Here is a 13121-nt window from a genome sequence, read left to right on the forward strand (position 1 = left end):
ACCGGTAATATATATTATTACATATGTTTATATGTACCTCCATAGATGTGTAGATGTTTTTAACCTATCTATATATATCTATATATATGTATATCTCTATATATCGACATGTATCTATATATATACATATATATATATATATATATATATATATATATATATATATATATATATATACATAGCATACACCTTTCATTGGGTACATGGCAGTTCGTCCTATTTCCACACACTCTTCCCTTTTGTATTTTAACTTGTCTGAACACAACTGCCGTAAGTACATCTCAGGTAGCTTAATGGTAGGTTACTCTGAGGATGATGTACATGGTTGTGGGTTCTAATCCTGAAAGTGATTATTATTTTACTTCTCAGAGCAGGCACTGCTAAGGAAAGGGTGATTAATGCACATTTAAGCAGTTGTAAGCTAGTTTGCCCATGTTCCGTGCGCTGGTAAGCGAAGGTTACACCTGTAAAGCGCTTATCCGTTTAACCATGTTTAAGAACCTCTTACCATCACGCAAAACTGCGCAAACCCACTTAAAACTGCTTAAAAGTGCCTTAGTCAACCTGCAACCAACGGCCCTTATTCTGCCCCTCATAAAAATAAACAGCCCTTGCAGGTCTTGAATCTGGGACCATGAACACCACAGTCACTGATATTACCACTAAGGCATCTGAGATATGTAAAAGTGCTATGGGTTTTAGAATATACCTTTGAGAACTGCTGTTTGAGGGCTCAGTGTCTGTTATTCTAAAAGTGTATTAATTCTGGTTTAAGCACTTGGGCTTTCAAGCCAGTTATTTTACATTAAGAGGGTTCGTGGTCTGCACTCTTGTGGGAGGAGAGGCTGGACTCTGCCCTTCTGAGCTGGGAACTTCTGGTTAAAGGCTTATAGTGCATGCATATCTGAACTGTTTCTTACTGAAGTTGGTGCGCCTTGTTTGCTGTGGCATAGACTGGATTCGGGCCTGCTGGATCTAGCTTTGTTTGTGTAACTTGAGCACTAATCCAGACATTCTCTAAAGTATTCAATGGTATTTATTACTGCTTGGTTGTAACTTGATTAAAGTGTAGCTATCATTCTAAGTCTTTTGGATTAAGCACTTGGGCTTCAGACCAGTTGTTTTACATTAGGAAGGTTTGTGGCAAGCACTGTGGTGGCAGGACAGGTAGCTTTCATCCTTCTAAGTTGGGAACTGCTGATTGAGAGCCCAGTGTCCAAGTGTATTAGTTCTGGTTTAGGCACTTGGGCTTCAGGCCAGTTATTTTACATTAAGAAGGTTCGTGGTCTGCACTCTTGTGGGAGAAGAGGCTGGACTCTGCCCTTCTGAGCTGGGAATTTCTGGTTAGAGGTTTATAGTGCCTGAATATTTGAACTGTATCTTACTGAAATTGGTACACCTTGTTTGCTCTAGCATAGACTAGATCCAGGCCTGCTGAATCTAGCTTTGTTTATATGCTTGTTGTTTGTTTGCTTGTTATTTCCTGGAAGCTAATTCCACCTAATACGCAACTTCTCAGCTTCTGTGGATCACTAGTGATATCTGCATTGCTTACTGTACTTATTTCCTTGTTTCACTTGAAAGAAAGTTACTGTTTGTCTTTTTGCATTTAGTTACTTGTAACACATTGCACTCAAGTTACCTGGCACTTGCTCACTAAAGCAATTATATAAGTCAGCACTAAAAATTAAAAGCACTACACCCTCACTCCCCACTGGCCCTTGTTTTCAATTAAGGATTTCCCAATATTATTCTAGCATGTCCAAAGGTCAGTTGTCAATCTCCTCTCTGGTCCAGCTGGTGAATCTGGGAATCTTGAGGCAATGTTATAACTGCCTCATGTACACAGACAACCCTCTCCTCCTCCCACATAACACAAATACTTGCGAGAGATGCAGCTATTTAGCCAAACTGGAGGCTGAGCTCTCTCAACTCAGGACTGGCAAGACCAGACAGGAGGAGAAGGCAACTACACACACCACAAAACCAGCCTCACATAATGCTACCACTCCACTGAATCAAACACATAAACACACAAAGACATACTCAAGGCTCTGAGTAAAAATTTACCTAAACAGCAGAGGCCTCCAAAGCAGACACCCAAACAACTGCTACCTCAAGACACCACACAAGCAACACATAAACCACAAAAGCAGTGTGCAAAGCAGTCACAGCCCTTAAGGCCAAATACAACACCAAACATACTTGTCATAGGTGACTCCATAGTCAGACACACTGACGTCCCACTCACCAGGCTGAACAAGGAGAGGGTCACAGTAAGCTGCCTATCGGGCGCTAGAATCCGCCACATAACACAAGCACTCTGGTCACTCCACGGCAAGTACAAATATGACACAGTCATTGTCCATGCTGGTGTGAACGACCTGAGACGCATACCTCCCTGGACTTCATGAAAAGAGACATAGAGGAGCTCTCTGATTATGTAGCCCAGGCAGGTATGACCCTAACCCTGAGCAGTATCCTTCCTTCACCAAGAATGATGCCACAATATAGAGACAAGATGATCAGCTTTAACAATTGGCTTAATGTCTGGTGTCATTCAAAGGGGATCCAGTGTCTGTCTGCCTGGGATGACATGCTTGACAAGCCACGCTGCCGCAAGGGACAGCTTGCACCTGTCACCCTGGGATTCGGATATTGGCTAAGGCTCTTGCCACCCCATAGTGCCTTTTTAGGCAAGGCTCAAATTCTAAACCTACCACCCTAGAAAACAAAAATGGGAAGAAACTGAGGGTAATGCTGCTCAATGCCAGAAGTCTAAATCTCAAAATGCACGCACTCGAGGCCCTTCTCAGTATGGAGAACATCGATGTCTGTGCTGTAACTGAAACCTGGTTCAAGGCTCCTGAGAGCACCCCGGCACTATTAGGTTTTACCTCATATCATGCGTTCCGGCCCCAAAACCCGGACCACACCACAAAAGGAGGGGGTGTATCCATATTCATAAAGGATACCCACACCTCCAGGTTGGTGGCAACGCACGAAGCTTCGGAAACCATCCAGGTACAACTAACCATAGGCAAAACTGCTCTACAAATTGTAGCATGCTACAGGCCACCCTCTCAAACTCAGGAACCCCACACAGCCTTCCTGAAGACACTGGAGGGTATAAATGTATCTCCAAACACCATCATATTGGGTGACTTCAACTACCCGAATACAGACTGGGAACATTACTCAAAGCCCTAACTTTCTAGCCCAACGGTTCCTGGAGTTCATAAATTCAAATGCCATGGAACAGCTAGTCACTGTTCCCACGAGAGGAGAAAATATACTAGATCTCATTGTCACAAACATGGGGACAAAATGCTCCACACCGGAAGTATATCCCTCATTGGTGAGATCTGATCATAAACTAATCTCACTGGAAATCCACATCCCGCCCCCACCCCAAACAAAAAAGACCATAGTGAAGAACTTCTCTAAAGCAAACTTCACACTACTCAAGACTGGTGTGGTATCCTTCAAGGCCCCTGAGCCAGTGGAAACCACAACCCAAGCAAGCCCTTACAAATGCCTTCTATGAACACCTCCAGGACTGCATGGATCAGGCAATCCCAAATAAAACCAAGACTCTTTCCACAAAGGGCAAACGTCCAGTCTGGTGGACCCCAGCCATTAACAAACTTTACAATAAGAGGAGAAAGCTATTACATGATAGAACAAAATCCATAAAAGGGAAGTCACCCCTGATCATTATTAGTAAAAATTGACGAGCACTCATAAAATCAACTAAGGCCAATTTTGAGAGAAAAATTGCCATGGATTCAAAGGACAATCATAAGGCCTTTTTCAGCTATGTTAGGGACCTGGGTGGAAACTCCCAGATATGCTCAGAATTAGTCCAAAATGATACAAAAATCACTGAACCCACAGACATTGCCAACATACTGGCAGACAGGTTCAGTGCAAACTTCACCCCCGTCTCCCCCCCTAAAGGAAAGATAACTATCCCAGCCGAGTGTAGCCTCCCGGACATCTCAAATGCGCAGGTGAAAGCTGCTCTCTCTAAAGCTAAAAACACAGCATCAATGGGACCGGATGGTGTCCCCGGCTGTGTGCTACACGAGCTAAATGAGGAATTAAACCCGCACATAAGGCAGCTGTTTAATCTCAGCCTTACCACAGGATACGTGCCCAAGGAGTGGCGTATGGCAACTGTGGTCCCACTCCACAAAGGCGGCGCCTCTACAGACCCTGGTAATTACCGCCCCATAAGCTTAACAAGTCTAGTCTGCAAAGCTATGGAGAGGATCATAATGGAGCTCATAAACAAAGATATAGGGGACTTGCATACACTGGACCCGACCCAGTTTGGCTTTGTCAAGGGAAGATCATGCCTTTTGAACTTGGTCGACTTCTTCGAAACAGTCACCAAGGCCATTGATGAGGGAAAAGCAGTCCATACAGCCTACCTTGACCTTGCAAAGGCTTTCAACACAATACCCCACTCGGGTATTGTAGAAAAACTTACCAGCTTAAATGTAAACCCATATGTCACAAGATGGGTTGCAAACTGGCTTAAGGACAGAACCCACATGGTTAGAGTTGCTGGAGCTATGTCAGACTCCAAGCCGGTCACAAGTGGTGTCCCACAGGGCTCGGTCCTTGGCCCCCTATTGTTTGGCATCTACTTCTCAGAAGTACAGGCCAACATGGGAGGACTTTGGCTGACAAAGTTTGCAGACGACTGCAAACTGAGCTCCATAGTGGAAAGTGCATCGGACACGGATATCCTTCAGAAGGGACTCACGGAAACAGATAGCTGGTGCCAGAGCCATGGCCTGAAGTTAAACGCCAAAAAATGTATAGTCATACCCTTCGGGAAAAACAAGGTAACCTCAAGCTACCATATAGGTGGCAATCCACTAAGCACAGAAGAGGTTATCAGGGACCTGGGGACCCAGGTTGACAGTGGCCTTTCTTTTGACACTCACGTTGCTAAAGTGGTTAGAAAGACCTTCTACATTGCCCACCTGATCATGAAGGGATTCACATCCAGATCTAGTGAGGTCATTGTTCCCCTGTACTCTTCACTTATCAGACCAATGATCGAAAGTACAATGCCCCATTCGGGATGTATCTCACCCGACATCTGCAGCAATTGGAGAGACCCCAAAAGTTCCTCACCAAAAGGATAAAGGGACTCCAAAATCTGTCATATGCTGCCAGATTGAAGAAACTCCAGCTCTATTCAGTCGCATACCGTCTGCTCAGAGGTGACATGTGCCTGACATACAAGGCCATGTCCAACCCGGACTTAATGGACATGCTCCACCTCAAAAAATCCAAATCCACCAAAACCACTAGAGCAAGCGACTTAAACCTTAGCACGAATATAAATAGGACGTGCTGGAGGGATAGATTTATCACTCAGAGACTCCCTATGCTGTGGAATAGAATCCCGGTCCATGTGAGGCAGAGCACCTCGCTGACTCTGTTCAAGAGAAATCTAGACCTGTGGATGGGAGATCGTAGGTTTACCCCGGGAATCATCTCTGTGTCACTGCTGGACAGAGGCACAACAAACTAATGGGCACAGTATTTTTTCATATAAGGGGTGGCGTAAGCCACAAAAATTTGGGCTAGGCTTATAAATGCCTTAGGGCAGATAGCCTAGTATAAACCTATGAACCTATGAACCTATGAACTACAAGCATTCCTCACTACTGAAAACAAAAGTGACAGTCAGTTGGTGTACATATGTATAATGCATGTTAATGTTCATTTGTTTGTGGAATTATGTGTTGCAATGTGACCTGACAGGGTGTATTAGGGATGCACATGGTTCTGGTTTTGTGTCCTTTTTTATTGTCTCCATACTCCATGTATACACCTTCAGTTCACTTATTGAACATCCAACCCAGGCTCTCCTTGATGCATAATTACATTACTCATAATTCCTCCCCCACCCCAAACTCCACATACACAACAGCCATCCCTTCTATGGTAAATTAAGTTAATATTACTTGTTATAATACCAGTGCTGCATCTGTTTTGTGTACATTTTAATTCCTTTGGATTGCTTCTGTGTCACAATGTGTGTTCATAGATGTTTATATATATGGCTATAGATGGGTATATGTATATATATATATATATATATATATATATATATATATATATATATATATATATATATGTGTGTGTGTGTGTGTGTGTGTGTGTGTGTGCACATCACTGACATGCATATATATATATATATATATATATATATATATATATATTTAGTATTAGTTTTTAACAGTTATACATATGCAGACTTGTATATGTTGATTCACAAACTACAGTACATATGTACACAAAGTGACTGTCCCATTTGTTGTCAGTACTGTGGAATGCCTGTAGTAAAAGGTTTATTCTAAAACCCATGAAACATGCACACAACTCAGATGACTTAGTGGTAAGTCCAATGACTTTGATGTGCATGGTCCAGGCTTCAAGACCTGCGATGGTTTAACTTTTATTAGGCCAGAATAAGGCTCTTTTAAGCAGTTGTAAGCATGTTTAAAAAGTGATTGTGCGACATTAAGGCGGCAGTTAAACATGGTTAAAAGAAATTTAAACCGTATAACCTGTGCGCACAAACATGGTCACATCCGCTGACTACTCAGGATATATATACTTAAGTGTAGTAACATCTCCCTATATGCTTACATGACATTACAATCTCTGCTGACTTTACCCTCGGGCACACAGGGGTTTATATGGGTGCTTCAAATGTTTATTAAACTGAAGATTACTACCTAAATATGCAAACTGTGGTTAAGGTATACTTTTTAACATAAAAAACATCTCTGACTTTATTGGGATTTGAACTCCAAATGCATAAATACTATGCAAATGCTCTAACCATTACACCATTGACATTAGCGTTTCTTCTGCCTATTTTTCTATTTAGATGATTTCTATGTGTAAGCTAGGCTAAGCAAAGGGCAGTGGCATGCAAACCCACTGAGCTTCACGTACTCTTGTAATAATAACATAAGAAATGAAAGGGGAGAATATAAAATTAAATTCCTAACTACATTAGGCATAGCCCCTCACTGACACACTTCAAGAGAAACCTTGAAGAGTGGATGGGGAATGGTAGATACACCGCAGGGATCCCAACATTGGATCTGCTTGACAGAGGGACAGTTAATTAATCAATGGTGTGGCAAAAGCTGACACATTCTGGCTAGGCATATGAATGCCCTCGGGCAGTAAGACTGGTACCTACCTATAAGCCTATGAACCTATACATACAGTAGCAGTACATGCTGATAGCTTGATTTAGTGTTCAGGTGTTGACTTACCTTGTGCCAATAGCAGTTGTGTGTGCAATAGTTGTGGGCTGCCTATGTTGGATGCACACAGTAGACTGCCTATACATGTCAATTTACAGGTAGTCTTGTGTGTGTGTGTGCCATCCATTTTTACTGTGTGTGCAGGTGGATAAAGGTGTCAGTCCCTAGCTGCCTACACTGTCAGTGTGTGTGCTATACGTTCCCTCTTTGCCAAGGCATGGCACGCCTCCATCTGCCTACAGGAACTGGCTCAGGGGGCTCATGGTCTGAGTCCCTCTGTGCCTGTGGGGCCCTTGGCAAAGGTGGTGGGCTGTGAGGGCCTTCACCATTCTGTCCCTGCTGCAGCTATTTCTGCAGGATCATATTGTGTAGCATGGCACATACTATGAAGATGTGGCCACATGTAGTTGGAGAGTACTGCAATGCTCCACCGGATATGTCCAAGCAACGGAACCATGATTTGAGCATCCCAGACACATGCTCTATGATGATTCTGGTTTGTGCCTGTGCCTCATTATGGCATTCTTGCATGGGTGTGTGTGCATTTCTGATGGGTGTCATCATCCACGGTTCCAGTGCATAGTCAGCATCCCCCACCAGATGGCCATATGGGATGTCCCCCCTGGCAAATGCCTGATACAGCTGTGAGGCATGCCAGATGCGAGAGTCGTGATAGCTTCCAGGGCTGCCAGCACACACATCCATTGCACACGCAACCTGGCAGTTGATGGAGGGGTATCCCTTGTGGTTTATGTAGTGTATACACTGCTCACCGGGTGATGACTTGATGTGAATGTGCATGTGGTCTTTTGCACCCATTGCCTCTGGGTATTCTGCCACATGGTGGAAGAGAAGCATATTGCTGGCCAACTCCTCCTGCATTCGGGGGAAGTATATGAAGGTACCTGAGGCTAGTATTCTCAAGCTTACACATACCTTGGTATCCACTGGGATGGGTTCCCCTCTGTTTGTTCTGGCTCTGAGGTGTGGCTGGCACAGCTCACCAAGTTGCTGTAGGGTGTCCCTGTCCACCCTGTAATGCTCTACTATCTCCAGATCATGTAGCCCCTGGTAGGTTACCCTGGGTTTGAACACTCTTCTCCTCCTCTGGTGCCTGTCGTGGTTGTCAGCATCATCCTCTTCACCACCTTCAGTCTCCATCACATGCTGGTGGATCAAAGCAATGGCAGCCCCTAACATGTACATATTAAAACTTCCCTGTTTGTATACACTAGTGGTGCAGTGTGTATGGGAAAACACAAGTGTGTGTGAGGTGCTTTCACACTTTATACTTTTGTGCTATAGATGCTGCTGATGTAGTTGGCTGTGTGTGAGCAGTTCCAGCTGCAAGCTGTCTTACGTATGGGTTTTACATTGATTACTGCAAGTGCGGGGGCTGTAGTGTGGAGTTATGCTTGCCTGGCTTGATTCATCTGTTGCCCTTTAATTCCCTTTTAAACCTAGATCCCCTCCCATTGTCAGGCATGCATCCACCTGCCAGCTTTATTGTTTTGTACTTTCCCTACCCAGTCGTGTGTTGCAAAGTGTGTTATGTAGCTGATATAATGCAATTCTACTTTGTTCTGCTGTGACACTTTACTGTTTTCTTTGCAGTACAGCCCCTCCCTTTTCCTGTTCTGTGGGTAGCTGCTAGCAGCCATGTTTGCTGTTGTCAATGGCCCACTGTAGGTTCCTAGGTGTTAATTGCTCATTTGTACTCCAATTTCTCTGATGCAGCATTTCCTTATATTTTTCATATATCCTACCTGTTCCAGCTCTGGTGCATGCCGAGCATACCCATTTAACGGGTTTAAGCATATTTTAATCTCTGTTCGCATGCATACTCCGTTACTTTGTGTGCTCTCAGCTAGCCAAAGCTAAAGCCAGTTAAACACACCCCTTTCCTTTAGCTTTGCTTAGCTACGGGCAAACCAGATTGGCATTGCTCCAATGTGCTTACAGCAAAGGTGACACACCCCTCTGTTGTTGTCATCTTTATCTCATGGTCACACCTCAGTATTATAACACTATGCTGTGAGGTGCATCCTTACACCAGGGGGGAATCTGTGATTCAGTATAACTCCTCTCATTTGCATTTGTTTGCCTACTAATTCCTAGAAACCATGCATAACACTAACACAGCCCCTTAGCAACCCTTGCACCATGGTGTGGTGTAACATGCCTACCACTGACTATTATGGGGAAATCATGCTATGTGTTAAATTGCAGTTTTATTTTCTTTTTTTCTATTTTTCTTATGATCCCATTTGTGCGCTGCTGCCCTACGCTTTAAACTTTGCGATAGTGCAAGAACAAATAATAATGTTAATTTTACATTTTGTACATTTTTTATGCCAATGGCTATATATTTAGCCATTGGCATATATTAACAATATAATACATGTGTTTGGCCAGCTGACATGGCTCCAGTTTTATGTTTGCAGTAATGTAAACCATTTTTTACGGTTTACATTTCTGCATGCTTACACTACGCCTGCACCACTTCCTGGATCGCTAGCTACCCTCATTTGCATGCTACACTGCTGCAACTGGAGTGATTAGCATACAGGAGCCAAGAGTTGTGCCAGCATAGTGTAATTAGGTAGTGCACATGAAAACAGCTCGTAACTGCATCGCTTGGTGCCCATATTTGGTGTTGGAACACTGACGCTACTCCTACACCTGGCGCAAGCTTCGTGAATCCTGGGGTATATCTTTTATTAACTGAGAAATGTAATTTGTACTATTTTATTTTTTATTTACATTTTTTGAAGAGGTTATCCCTGTAGGCCAATGGCCTCTTTACAAGGGAGACCTGAAGTGGTATTCAAACTAAGGGAAATTTGGCCTGTGCACTGGAGAAGTTCCCTGAATCTTTCTGATCATTATGTGGCATCTAAAGGCTGTAACTAATGCTTGGAGAATTCTAAGAAGGAGGAGGAAAGGAGACAGCAGGCTAAGGGTGCAGTGATGCAGAATACCAAATTATTGTAAATAAATTCTGCAAGAGAACAGATTATTGTTACAGAGTTAAAGGAAGCAAGTATAGAAACTCCTGTACTGATGGAGATGATGGAGCAAGGTGATGAGTGCTGATGAGGAAGTAAGTTAGAGTACTCAGGTAGAGCATGTGCTGGGAAAGGTGGCAGAGGAGTTGCTATCAGATGAATCAGGAAAAGGGGCTCGATTACTGGAGGATGCTGACAGTTGTTTGCAGGTATGTTTGGCTAATGAAGTGATTTTCAAAGCATTTCCCTGCAACAGGTGTTTGTTGTGAGCAATAAAAAATATTTTCTTCATATGCACAAATGGTAAACAAGGCAAGTTGTTGTATTTAACTTGAAAAAAGTCAACTACTGATGCAAGGACAAAAATATCAGAAAAGAAGACTGGTGGCAAGAATTAAAATGAACAGCAGTGGCACTATTAACATGTATGAAATAATGGAAAGTGTAATTTTACCTCTGTGGTTTAAAATAAAAGATATAAGAACATTTATACCCTTAGGAACAGAAGCATTAATACACATAGCAGCAGGAGACTTTTGCATTGCTACCATGAATTAGATATATTTTCCAGAACTTGGGACTTTAATTAAGGAAAACAAATACATGCATTTCATAACACTGGACATAGTAGAATTTGAGTTAAGGACATTTTTCTCTGTTTGTTTGTAATAGAATGCATGAAGTTAAAAATGTAGAAATGTTCAGATATAGAGGGTACGAGATACAGGGGAATTCTGTATGCTCATGAGAGAAAACTGAAGCGTATTTCAAATGTTATAAATTTGTTAATGGGAAATGAGGAATATTGAGGTATTGGAGTCAATGTAAAATGAAGCATATTTCAAATGTTATAGCTGCTAATGGGAAATGGGAAAGATTGAGGTATTGGCCTCAGTTTAAACCATATTTTTAATAGGGATGACAGGAAATTGAAGCAAAATTGTAATAAAAGAATATGTGGCAAGTGTGGGAGAAAAGGACATACCACTAAAATTCTAGGCCTAAGGGTAGAAAATTAAAAAATGAATTTGGACATTTTTGGACTGTCCTACACTAGAAAAGGAAAGGTGAGAAGAAGCTGAGAATAGTTCAGAAGATAGACAATATGATGATAATATAAATGAAGATACTGGTGAAGAAAGTATTATGGGGAGATAGCTAAAGAAGAAAATGCAATTAATATGGAAAACAATAAATGGAATGAGGTCAAATATGTTTTCCAAAGAGAAAGTATTGCAATGCAATATAGAAATGGACGTACAGCATAAAGAAGTGAAGAAAACAAAGAAATTGAATTTGAAACAGAACAGTGAGAAGAAATAATGATGAATCAGTTGGTGGGAGGGTATGGAGAAGGAAAAGAAATAAAACTGTAAATATGAAAGACACAAAAAAGGAAATGGATAATGTAGGAATATTAGCACTGAATGCAGATAGGATTCAGTAGTGACTGAATGGTAAAAAGATAGGTAAGGAGGTTATATATTTGTTAGAAATGGGATGTGTGATAAAAAAACAGAACTGAAGCCTTATGGGATAAAAAGTTTATATGGTTAGTCAGGAATGATATGGGCTCTGGAATAGATTTATTAATGCTAAAGAGTTAAATATACTATATGTCACTGTAGTAAATATGGAAGATTAGTGGTATACAATATAAGGACAAGGAAAAAATATATAAGGATAGTTGTTGTTTAAGCATACAATAGTATGATGAAAATGGAAAAGATTTTTGAGGAACTTATAAACTTTGTCCTACTAATATGTCAACATTTAATGGTGGGAGATTTTAACTGCAATTTGAGAAATGAGAAGTGAAAATGATACAAGATGTTAAAGAAATAAGATAATTTATAAAACATTGAGGTTTGACAATGGGTAAAAACAGTCTCCCCGGGATTCATGAAGCTTGGCGCAAGGATGGCGTTAGGCTTGTGCTGACCGTGTGGAGTAGAGATGGCACAGTAGCGCCATATGCACATTAATGAAGATGCGCTGCCACCACATCCACATGCATAGGAAACGTGCGCGAGTGCATGGGGCGAGTCGAAGCTCTGCACGGAGACGTGGACATGTCGGTTGTTTATGTGCAACCTAAAATGCTGAATATTACAGCCTGCCTCCAATAGTAATCACACCTGTCAGTTTCCGTGGATACTGAAACATACGCAAAGCATGGAAGATAGTCTTGCAAACACAAAAATAAGAAGCAAACACAAATGCATGTAGCTGAATATTGAGTCCCCATCCCTCGAACAAATGACATTTAAAACCCTGTGCCCGTATTCTAATGCAGTGTTGATAGTTATACCAAGTGGAAGCAAAACGCATCGTTTTAGCGCGTCGCCAATAGCTAAGTCTAGCCCAATGGTCAGGGTTACCACCTGTCCCATATTGTGAGGGACAGTCCCCATCTGGGCAGTTGTGTCCATACCAAAACCATTATAAATGTAAAATATCCTGCAACCGTATGACATAATTATGTCCTACATCTCATGTAATAGTCACATGCAATAGTTATTTCCATATGTAACATACTACATGTTACAAGAAATAAAATAAGCAAGTAAACGAAACAGAAGAAGCATCTAAACTGCTACAACAATAAGCTTACATTTAGGCATAAAACAAAAGTACTATCCATTGTACTGACCATGGGTATGTATTGGCCTGTAAAATCTGATATGTGTCCTGAATATATCCCATCCTAGCCTTTTGAAAAGGTGGCAACCCTTCCGATGGTCAGAGCATTCGGCCAAAATCTGCCCATTTGCTGTCCAAGGCATCATTGTCAGGATGAGTC

This window comes from Protopterus annectens, chromosome 1.part1, assembly GCF_019279795.1.
Source record: "Protopterus annectens isolate FY-2018-M chromosome 1.part1, PAN1.0, whole genome shotgun sequence".
In the NCBI taxonomy this organism is placed as follows: Eukaryota; Metazoa; Chordata; order Ceratodontiformes; family Protopteridae; genus Protopterus; species Protopterus annectens.